The sequence below is a fragment of the Eleutherodactylus coqui genome, chromosome 3 (assembly GCF_035609145.1).
Source record: "Eleutherodactylus coqui strain aEleCoq1 chromosome 3, aEleCoq1.hap1, whole genome shotgun sequence".
Taxonomy (NCBI): domain Eukaryota; kingdom Metazoa; phylum Chordata; class Amphibia; order Anura; family Eleutherodactylidae; genus Eleutherodactylus; species Eleutherodactylus coqui.
In genome coordinates, this window is record NC_089839.1 from 31913684 (window position 1) to 31926074 (window position 12391).

Sequence of the window (12391 nt, forward strand, 5' to 3'; positions counted from 1 at the left end):
TACTTTATTACATGATGACTTCCAAAAATCGTATCCGTTACGAGAGTACGAAAAGGAGTTCGCCCAAAGATGTAGTGATAAAGAGTGGAAGCGGCTCTATCTCCGGCCCACAGAGTACTTAAATGTAGCCCGCATGTTGGGACATTAATGACGATCACACCCCGATGGTATTATACACCCCAACGGCTCGGCTGACTGCTGGAGGAATTGTGGGGACAGGGGAACGCTACTACATTTATACCGGAGCTTGATTTGCGGATCTCCTGCACGCGTGTCCCGTGCGGGTCCCACAAATCAAACCCGCCCGTGGACATGAGCCCTTAGGACACTTTCACGCTGGCTACAAAATCACAAGATTTTCCAGTGATGCGACAGCGCTAGAATATGCATGGACATGAAATCCATGCTGTCCAATGGGGTCCTTCACATTAGTGATGTTTTCACTGATGCATGCTCTGTCTGTGATGTGCGATGTTTTCACTGATGCTATAAAATCGCGTGTACAAAGCTGCGAATTTGGCCCGATTCTGTGGCGGCGATATTGCTGTCGCCCATGTGAAGGCAGCCTTATAATGAGACACTGGAAAAGTGTTGATACTCCCAGAACAGCAGAAACTATCACATTGATCAGCCAGACATAAATGTATGAAGAACTGCTTGTAGGTAATACCTTCACACCCTTGAAATGTCGCCATCCCTGGAGAGCGGGTCGCCCTATAACCGCTGTACAGACGGCTGATTACAACATGACTGACATTTATTTTGTACTCGCTCACCTGCTATTTAATTTGCTGGATTTTGTTAAGAAAAATAAACATTTAAATAAAGATTATTGAAGAGGAAAAAAAGCTGCTGCAGCGTGGTGTCATTCCGTGTTCCGTGTTATGACATCACTCACATTATGACATCACGCACACATATAAGCATCCGCAGAGCTGACACTCACTAGAGCGTTTTCAGTTAGTGGTAGAGGTAAGTGCACTCTGTCTTTGGCTCCCGTTGGGTGATGTTTCCTCGGACATTGTCCGGCCTTCATTGGAGGGAATTTATCATTGGGAGTTTCTTTTTATTCTAGTTTTTCCAGCAGCTTTTCTTCCCTCCTTCAGTTTAAAGATGAAACAAATGTATCAAATATGATTTTGCTAAATTTGTTGCATCTTTAACCCCATCCTGACACACGTCTGACGGTTTACATACAATGTGCTGCTAGGATGTAAATAGCCGTCCACAGCACATGGCGTGTATGGAGCGACTCGGGAGCCCAACCGACTCCATGCATGGCGGGTATCAGCGGTCTGTAACCTCCAACAACTGCCTGCAGCAGCCGCGATCAGAGAGAGCCGTGATCATGGCTGTTAACCCTGTGTTAGTTCTGTGTCATTTTTACTGCACTAGGAACGCCATTAAATCCCGTAAATGGTGCAATTAAGTTTTTTTCCCTCATTTTGGCCCATTTAGACATTTTTAAAAGACTTCCAATACATTATATGGGAGGTTAAATGGTACCATTAAAAAAATACAACTCAGCCTGCAAAAACCAAAAACCTCCCTCCACTCGACTCCGCCCCCTTTTCTAGACTCTTTTGAAAAGTCCAGTGAGAGACGAGACAACTGTCCTTCTTGGTGTAAATCTGAGTACATCATCAGCTGCTCGTCCATCATCCATACCAGGCCCAGAGGCATAACTTCAAGCTGCAGGGCCCCCGTGCAAAATCTGGAACTGGGCCCCCAACTATAAAGCTTCATTGATAGTACTTGTTTGCAATATGGGGAAGAGATACTTTATAGGCCCCCTAGGGCTCCTGGGACCAGGTGCAACCACACCTACTGCACCCCCTCTACTTACACCCCTGATTGTTCCCAACTATCTACCAAGCCATTTTATTTCTTTGCCCCTGTTAGTATGTCATACGTTACTGCAGGAATTAAAGGGAACCTGTCACCAGCTCTACGGTGTTCGAACCATGAGCAGCATCAACCTGCGACAGATATGCCCATTTGGCCCATCTGTGTTTTATTTTATAGCCTGCCTTTCAGAAAAAAAAACACTTAAAAGTTTGACTTGGGGTTCAGCTCTCAGAGCCCTCTAGTTGAAGGGTCGGGCCACGCCGGTTTCTTCCCTCCTGCAGCATCAAGAGTGACAGCTCCTCTCTGCTTGTGTATAAGGGTAGGGCTGTTAGTCCTGAAGCTGCGGACCGGGGGACCCCGGAGCGGACCACCTCTGTGACTTAGAGCTACATTCCAGCTGAGCTCCCAGTAAACCTTCTAAAGATGTTTTTTTCTGAAACGCAGCAGCATTTGGAATAAAACATACAGTGCTGTGCAAAAGTTTAAGGCAGATGAGGAAAAATGCTGTAAAGTAGGAAAGATTACCAAACTAGAAATGTGAATAGTTTATTTTGGTCAATTAACAAAATGCAAAGTAGCTGAACAAAAGAGAAATGTAATCCCATCAATATTTGGTGCGAGCGCCCTTTATCTTCAATACAGAATCAGTTCTTGCACAAAATCAGGGATTTTGTAGGATTATAGTCAGGTGTAAGATTAACCAATTATACCAAACAGGTGATAATAATCATCATTTTCATATGGAGGTTCAAATATAATTATTAACTGAAACTAAAACAGCTTTGTAGGAGGCTTAAAACTGGTTCCTTAGTCATGTCAGATGTCTCAGCATTTACTTAAGATGAAACAAGAAAACACCTAAGTAACGCTCTGCTTTATTTTCTTCCCAGTTTGTTCAAAGTGTGATAAAGTGAGATATAGTGAGATATAGTTATGGGCAACATGTTGGAGAGTGGGAGGTAAGTACATCTCATACATGTTATCCTATTGGTGGTCATAGACAAGAGGGAACCATCACCTTAAAAATTCAATTTGGGGTGCAGCAGTCTGTATATGAAGGGGGGGGGGAGGTGTGGAGGGCAGCAACAGGGTGGACAAAGGTAGAAGTGGGAAGCCATGGGGGGAGATCCTCAGTGGCCGTATAGGTTGGAGGTGATAACCAGTCCAGGAGTACTCATAGTCTGGAATAAGAGTTTGCAACTCTAAAGCTAAGTATAGATTAGACATGGCAAATGATTAAAGGTTTTGAGATGTGGCTACAAATTGTAGATGGGTCTTGCCTAAATGGGACAAGTTTATTACTTATTGCTTTCCAAACTCTTAATTTATTTACAGAGTATTGGAGGCGATGGTGAGAGAAGCAGAGAGTGAACATCTGGAGGAGGAGGAGGTGAAGGCGGAGGATCAACATCAGGAGGAGGAGGTCCAGAAAGAGGAGGCGGAGAAAGAGAAAGAACATCTGGAGGAGGAGGAGCTGAAAGAAGAAGAGGAGGTGAAGGTGGAGGTGGAGGAGAATCAACATCAGGAGGAGGTGGAGGAGGAGTTGGAGGAGGAGAGTCAACATCAGGAGAAGTTGGAGGAGGAGACTCAACATCAGGAGGAGGAAGTGAAAGAAGAGGAGGATCAACATCAGGAGGAGGAGGTGGAGGAAAAGGAGGAGGAGAAAGAGAAAGAACATCTGGAGGAGGAGGTGAAAAAAGAAGAGGAGGTGAAGGAGAACAAACATCAGGAGGAGGCGGAGGTGGAGGAGGAGAATCAACATCAGGAGGAGGTGGAGGAGAATCAACATCAGGAGGAGTTGGAGGAGGAGAATCAACATCAGGAGGAGGAGGTGAAAGAAGAGGAGGATCAACATCTGGAGGAGGAGGTGAAGGAAGAAGAGGATCAACATCAGGAGGAGGAGGTGGAGAAGGAGGAAGACAAACACCATCAGGAGGAGGACGTGAAAGAAGAAGTAGAATATTATATAGAAGTAACGTACGTATCGCTCTCTACAGTATTTTGTATGTTGTCTCCGATAACCCCAATATATAGCGGCCATCCTCCTGGACCCCTCATTCTCCCAGGAGTTATAGAAAAATAAAAGTAGTGATTTGATTGGTTGCCGTAGACAGCATAAATGAGGCCCAATTGTATGTTCTCTGTTAATAAGGATTGCCATAACCTGCATAAGTAATACTTGTCCTCTCATTCTTTCATCAGAACGTGGTATTCGTCTGGCAACCAGGAGCCACTGGCATGGTAAGCACAAAATAACCACCTTATTTCTTTAGTGTTGGAGTACAGAAGGGTTCATCTGCGAGAGATGACGGGTGTATATATAGGTGCAGATGTGGGGGATTATGGAGTGACATTATAAGCGTGACATGAGGGCTGTACGGGTGGAAGTGTTGGAGGCTTCCAGTTAACCACAACTGTATTTTCTATTGTAGGGAGACAGAACTTGTTAAAGTGACGAGAGCGGAGGCAGAGGCAATGTAAGTGTATGCAGGATCCACTGCTGGAGCCCCGGGGTCCCACAACCCCAATGCAGCTGGACCAAGAGCCCTTTATAATAAACATCCCCATTATAAAATGGGACTTTATTGGTAAATCAGGAGTTTTATATTCTATGTTCGTTAGAAAAAAGTTTAAAGAAGAAAGAAGACAGCAGGAAGCGGAGATAGAGCGGCTGAAGGAAGAACTAAGACTCCAACAACAGATCAGGTGGTTACAAGAAATTGAGGAACAGCAACAACAAAGGAGACTGCAGGAGCAGGAGAATAGGTGAGTGTGAATTGTGGGGACATGGAGCAGATGATCTGCACACATTATACCTAATGGCCCCTTTATATGGGATGGTTGTTGGGCGCAGATGCGCTGACAGTCATCGTTCCTCTGCTTTCACACATGAGGAATCATCACTCAGTGAACGGAGGTGGAGTGTATCGGGGATCATTCCAGCCCCCCGCCTCCATTCATAGTAAACAGGCAGTCGTCCATAGATGAACAACTGCCTGTTTACGTGGACCAATTGTTGTAGCAATCATTATATCTCTCCCTAGCAGTCATTGTACTCCATCACCAGTAGCAATCATTATATCCCCCCTCCCAGCAGTCATTGCAGTCATCTCTCCCTCCCCTCATTGCACCCCATCACCAGTAGCAATCATTATATCTTTCCCCAGCACTCATTGCACGCCTACACCAGTAGCAATCATTATATCCCCCCCAGCAGTCATTGCACACCCACACCAGTAGCAATCATTATATCCCCCCCAGCAGTCATTTCAACCTCTCCCATCCTGTGGATATTATGCAGGACAATATCAGTGCAATACATCATATAGACCGATTCTGTGAACCCCCCTCCCCCCATTAGTGAGGTCCCCCCATCCCCCGCATCATGTAAGTTTCATGTTGTGCTTTTGGATTATTTTGTAGACCCAGACAAAGACATCGATGGTCATGGTTAACAAGACAAGGAAGGACCAGAGACACCACGTGAGTCACCTCCTTATTTCACCCCGCTGACCTTATATTACTGTGATGTATTATGTATTTCTTAGAATGTGAGATTAACTTCTTATATTTTATCCATCAGCACAAGACCAAGAAGACCGAGCCGACTGAGGAGGTAAGTAGAGGTTTTGGTAATATTTCCACCCACTCTTATAGATTGTCCATATTACATGTTAGAACATATGGCGCTAATGTGCATGTGTAAGTGTCATGTGTGTTAGTCGCGTATTATGTAGGCCACAGGCCCCACGCAATTCACAACTTTATAGCCAAAATAAAGCGTCTCCCCATAACTACTTTTCCATGCCCAGCTCTGTGGTTTGGGTGGCCATTGCCCTCCAGGAGTTGTGAGCGGCCCCCCAAACTGCCCCAGTTATAATTCGCCATTAGAGACGTCCCTCTATTAGCTGTCGCAGAGATCCTCTGTATATAGTGGCCCTCATTCTGGAGGGCTTCAGGTGTAAAGTTTCAGACCTGTAACACTTTACTATAGCCGGAGCATCACCTGATCAGCTAGTAGCCCAGGACCTGAGGAGTGGGAGCCTCTTTACCCCCCTCTTCATCCTCCGCTTACACCACAAGACTCGTCTTCTCTTCTGACAACCTCATTTATCATTGATTTTTTTCTCCTTAGGTTTCTCCGGCTGTTTAGCTGCAGTATTAGAGAGGACACTCTTGATTAAACAGTGAGTATATAAGACCCCCAGACATGGACATTATACTGTGCCACCTACAGTCCAGCCTTCCCCCGGTCCGGTTTAGAACTTCCCTCCTTGTAGATGATGGTCAGACTGGTGAGATACGCCCGACCCCTCATACACCCATGTGATTTGGTATTACTCCAGGATAGGGGAACATGTATCTACAATTGCTTGGTGCTCGTATAGTGTACTGCAGCACTTCTGCATTGTACTGTATACTCTATTCTGTTACCCCCTACCCCTTTACCACCATGACCGACCTCGGGGTCACGATTCTGATGCAGGACTGGAGTCTCCTGTTTGTAACCGCCGCTGCAAGGTAGCGTAATTGAGTGAGGCAGAGGTCCGGTGCACAAAGATGGACTTTGTCTACTTCGTTTAACCCCTTAAAGGGAACCTATCACCACCACAAACTAAGTTATTGTGTCCGTATGTCAGGTTTTGAGGAGTCTGGGAATGTGCTTGTGACTTTACTCCCCCTTCCCAAATTGTCACCTGTAGGGGGCAGCGTGCAGACAGTGTGTGTGCGCACTCCCATAAAGAACAGTTTGTAAAAAGTTTCCATAATGACTGCCGTAAAAAGGTGTTTTGGTGATAACCAAGGGGTAAAACGTCCTTATTTGTACTTGGAAAATCCTTAACGTTTAAGGCTACTTCTAAAGGGGTTGGGTAGGCGATAATTGTTAGAATGCTGGGGCCCACCAATCACTAGTATTGGGTAGGGTTGCTTATCGTGATTGGCCAGTGGAAAAATCAGATAAATTTTCACAGTATAAGATCGGTTCAGCCTGAAATGCTTTTTTGGCCAAAATCATCTTTCCCATAATGTATGCTGAATAATGGGGGAGCTGGGGCATCTTCCATGAGTGTGGCTCAGTGGTTAGCACTGCTGCCTTGCTAGAGCTGAGTTCCTAGGTTCAAATCTCAGCAAGTATTACATCTGCATAGACTTTGAAAAATTCCATCCGGATGTTGCCCTCGGACAGACTTGACACTAGAACTGCAGTATAGCAGTGCTAAAAACTGAGCCTCCTGTTCTTTCTTCTCCAGAAGAGGAAAAGAAGAATGAACACAAAAAGAAAATAAAGAACACCTACATATGTTCTCCGAAGATCTGAACTTAGAACTCCAGCAATCCAAGACAGCAGTCAAGGCAAAGGAAAATGCATACTATGCAGTGTGTATCAGATAGTCAGAGGAGCAGTGCTGCTTTAAAAGGTAGGTCCACCAAGGAAGCTTTTTTTTTTATTGCTCTTTTGCATATAAAGTATAAAATGAAGCAGCTTTGCAAATAGTCTTGATTAAAAATCTTCCACCATTGCATGGAGTTCCATCTTCCACCTGGATGAGTCAACTTGGCATCTGGTTGGGGCTCCACAGTGATACATCACTTGCCATGCTGTGTTATACATTTTCACATGTGATGTATACACTGACTGGCCCCTTTATTAGAGCCCCAGGCTTCTCACAATTGGCGTTTTCCTGTATACAAAGAAAACATACAAACTCCACGCAAATGTTGTCCATAGTGAGACGTGAACAAGGCAACGGTGTTAGCCACTCAGCCACCAAGCTTCTTCCATCTTCTTTCTCCTGCTTCTTCCTTCTTTAGAGAAGAAGATCTTGTCTTTCTTCTCATTCTCTATCTCCCCCCCCCCCCTTTTCATTCACTTTCTTCTACTTCTCCTTCTTTGGAGAAGGAGGAGGAAGAAGGAGAAGAAAGAAGAACAAGTATGGTGGTTCAGTCATTAGTATGGTTGACTTGCAGTGCTGTTGTCCTAGGTCCAAATCTGACCAAGGACAACATCTTCATGGACTTTGTATGTTCTCTTTGTGTTTGTCCTCCTCCTCCTCCAGATATGAAAGAAGGAAGGTCAAGCGTGTTGGCTCAATCATTAGCATTGCTGCCTTACATTGCTGAAGTTCTATGTTAATCTGACCAAGGCCAACATCAGTATGGAGTTTATCAAAATCCATGCCTCCTCCTCCTCTTTTTACTCCCATTGACTTTAATGGAAATCATGTCTTCCCGATTCCCAATTATTTTGGGAAAATTGGGCGATCACTCCTGACTCCATTATTCCAATAATCGCTCTTCACTAGTCATAACCGTCCTCTTGTTCATAAGCATTTTGACTATGGCTGATTATAGTCCTCACATGCCTAGCCATTTCCATGTTGACCTATTAGCAGCCCCTTTATACACAACTATTAGCAGCTGTCATGTTTGCACGTCTTAGGTTCCGGATTGTTAATATGGCTTATATCACATGCTATCTAGAGTTCCTTTTTCTTTACTCTTGCAGATGCCTTTTGTATAGGACACCCGTATGAGGACAGAAGACCAATATTCATACATTTATGGGGAGCTTATAAGGATGTATAAGGCATCACGAGTAGTACCTGGATATCACCACAGTGACAACTTACCAGCTGTGAATCAGAGAGCTTATTAGACAGGAGTGGCGAGACTACAGCGACGGGACTCTGCAAACCCCTACGTCCACCATTATTCTAAAAATGTAGGACTTAAAAAAACAGCTGGCTACTGTATTCTAGAGCTGTTAAGAAGAAAGCCTAACAAACAGCGGATTTACCACCAAAGTTCCGGAATCCACTAATTGACTTTTACAGGCGAGCTGTAAATTCGCTACCATGTCATACCATGAAAAGCAACCTCTGTGGGTGATTCTACTAGACTGTTCACAGCTTAATTATAAACTGTCCAGGACACTTCTTCTAGAGACGGCCAATCTGCTCAAACCTATTTACTCCAACCAGCGCAGAAACTTTTTTCGGTGGATGATCTGGTTGCTATTGAGCTGTGCCAACTTGGATCTACATCCCAAAAACAATGTAGGAAGTGAAACGGCGGTAAATAACAGAGAAGTGATGACGTCGGGACCGATAATAACTGGACTGAAGCTTCATCATGATCTGGACATATGATTCATAGGTCATCGAAGAATAAAAGAGGAAGGGAACGATTAACAGGGGGATGACCACCAACACGATGGATGAAGGGAATGATAGGGTTACCATTCCTTCCCGCTATCGATTATCTCTGGCTATCGGATTAGCTCTGCACTAGTAGAGTTGAGCTAAAAAGCAGCCAAGGAGCAACATCAGAGGAAAGTAAATAGTAGGTAAGCATCCCCCATGGGTGCTGATTTAGGGTGACTTTAAATGGGGCAACTATCATCTGGATAGTCACTCGATAGTGCGATTGTAATTGAAAGTTGTTCCACAGAAGGGAGTGGGAAAACCTCAGGCGTATCGCTACTGTCCGTAGCTTCATCAGGAGTGTCTCAGAGAGTGCCACATTGTTTTAAAGAGTTTGACTATTAAAAGAAGAAAGAAGGCCGAAGCAGCTTCTTATCCTGATAGAGCGGAAGGAGAGAAGAGTAAAGCTATGAAGACCCAACCATGAAAAGCGACCTCTGCCGGCGATTCTACTAGACTCTTCACATCTTAATTATAAACTGTGCAAGATGCTTCTTCTAGAGACGGCCAATCTGCTCAAACTTATTTCCTCCAACCAATGCAGATACTTTTTTCAATGGATGATCTGGTTGCTATTGAGCTCCGTCAACTTGGATCTACATACAAAAAACAATGGCGGCCAATCTGCTCAAACTTAGTTACTCTACTCCCTTCTGTGGACATGCGGCTCCAGTACTCTGGGTGAGATCCCCTCATGGATGCATTGTCTAGATTACATGTGCTATTGGGGTCCCCACACCTTGCCAGGTATCTTCTAGTTATGGGCTGGATGACATTTTGGCTCTAAGTTTTTTTTTAAACATTACCTATTATTTCCTCGGTTGCTCCCTTGTTAACATTATGTATTGGATGACCTAAGGGGATTGGAGGAGAAGAAGTCGTTATTATACGACACTCCAATGTGGGATTTTTTTTTTTGCATTTTTTAAAGTGTTTTTGACTTGTTTGTTCAATAAAGTTTATCTTTTTTTGTGTATATTTTGGTGTTTTTGAACACTTTTTTCTTGTGTCTATGTATAAAAGATGCAGTTAGTTATGTGAAGAAGTAATTAAGTGACATTTCCTTTTGGTGCCAGAGTTCACATTTTGTTAGCAAACCTCCTGGACCTCTGTCACCTATCAGATCCCCGTGATGTGATTATGGGGTCCCGATGGGTTGCTATGGCATGCAGAGGATTCAATATAGCCTCCGGGTCTGCCAGCTACAGTGGCCTATGAGCCTCTGAAGTATAGTAATATAGTATTAGAAGAATCATAATATGGTGAAATTCAAGTCCCCTAGTGGGACAAAAATAAAGAGTTAAAAAAGTATAAAAAATAGTTAGGGAAATAATGAAAATGCAAAAACCCCACCTTTCCCCTTCTACTACTTTAAAAATAAAATCACATATGCTATCTCTGCATTTGTAATGACCCAGAGAAAAAACTTACTCCATTATTTAACCTGCATAGTGAATGTATGGGGAAAAAACATGGCAAAAATAGCTAATTTTACTTATGCCTTATAAAAACCGCTTTCACAGCACAGTGGACAAAAAAAGGAGAAACATGTTAGTGGTCTTAAAATGCAGCAATGCTGCAGCAGTGCTTTTTTAAGTGTGAACACATCACTTGTTCAAAAATTAGATAAATGAAGACTAGAGTTCATCCCATAACAAACACGCCCCATAGAGCTCAATGGAAAAATAAAAATATTCTGGCTCTTGGAATGCGGCAACACAAAAACAGATTTTAAAAAAAGTATTTTTTGCGTTCAAAAATAGGAAAACATAAAAAAATGTATAAACCTGGTGTCACCAGAATTGTGCTGCTGGATTTGAAAAATTAGTTGGTGATTGAGGCGCAAACAGGCTTTGTCACTAAAGGGTTAAAGTGACTATAACAGGTGTATTACTAACAGCAAAACACTGTGCAATAAACAGTGAAGGAAATCTCTAATAATGGGACAAATTCAGCGGGTGGGGGTGGGGTTCAGCCTCTGTCTGCAATGGGAGCAGGCGGGACGGGGTGGGAGCTTAGCAACTAGGCCCCGCCCCATCCTGCCCACTCCCATTGCAAACAGATGGCAAGAGGCGGAGAGTAGGAGGTGGGAAGGGAGTTTAGCAGACATAGGAGTCTATGGATGCCACGGCCGTATTCTGTCTGAAAGATAGTTCCGGAACTAGCTTTTCTGGCCAGCGTAAAAATGCCCGACTGTAATGTACTCTATATGTGCTATCTTGGCCAGCCGCTTTTACACAGCGGAAAAATGTCCATCTGAACTGAGGCATTGGAAACCAATGCCTCAGATGGGCCACATTTATTGGCTGGGCGTGAAAACGGGGCCGATATGCAGTTTAACAAAGTCCTCCAGGGGGTGGGGGCAGCAATGACACTCTGGACTAGAAAGTGCATAAAACTTACTTCAGTTTTATTCTGGAAAGCACACTCCAGGCAAAGCAACAAAAAGTTCATTTAACATAACATAAGCAAAGGTGCCCAACGCAGGGTGCTCAGAGGGTTTTTCAGGTCCACGCTGTAAGGTCGTACCCCCTCCTCAGCTTGTCAGACACTGACTCCCCAGAGCTGCAGTCTTTTATGCCTCAGTAACGGGGTCAGTGCTTACAGCTGAATTCTCTGAGAACCAGGCTGAAGTCATTGACTGGATCGCCACCCTGTCCATTCTAAGAGCCTGGGAGGGAGATATACTCCACCCACCATGTAGGGGGTCTAAAGCAGACCGTTGAGCTAATGCTGTCCGCCTCCCAATTGGTTTCAGGATTGAGTACTCAGAGACAACTTAGATGGGTGACCACACGTATGCGGTTAGCCAAAGAAGAAGTGAAAGTTTATTCAAAGAATTACAGATGATATAGGAAAGGTTTGCTGACGTATTGATTTGATTACTGCGCATGCCCAAGGTTACATAGCATCTGCAGATTTTAATTAGCATTACACATCTTTTAGAGAAGTCTCCTACATAAACAATATATCAATGTCCGGTGACACCTGTAACAAAAACGAAACATTCCTGGACGCTTCTGCTAGAAAGGAGTGAACTTTCTCAAGGGAAAGAATGCATGAGAGAGAGAGAAAGCTGATAAGGATTCTAAGTCATTATTATAATTGGCTCTAACATTTTCTAGGTATAAGAGGTGAAATTAATACAGATACATGATTGAAGCAATACAAGCAAAGAGATACAAAATGGAGTCGCTGTAGTCTATTATTAAGCGTCAGCCCTTACACGTATAAGCTTTAACCTTTAGCAAAAGAAAATGCAAATTATAAACACATAAGTATTCTGTGACATACACTTATCAATTTAAAAGGCATAAACGTGAATTAACCCCTCACAT

At 43.8% G+C, this 12391-nt stretch overlaps 1 protein-coding gene and 1 long non-coding RNA gene across 2 annotated transcripts in view; both read left to right on the plus strand.

The window, feature by feature from the left end:
* The window catches only part of LOC136620118 (zinc finger protein 420-like), a 401871-nt gene that overhangs the window by 291001 nt on the left and 98479 nt on the right, over window positions 1-12391 (plus strand). The window lies entirely within an intron of this gene.
* LOC136619718 (uncharacterized) lies at window positions 3734-4325 on the plus strand. Its single transcript, XR_010791010.1, has 3 exons — window positions 3734-3825; window positions 4051-4089; window positions 4281-4325. It is a non-coding gene; the product is annotated as an uncharacterized lncRNA (long non-coding RNA).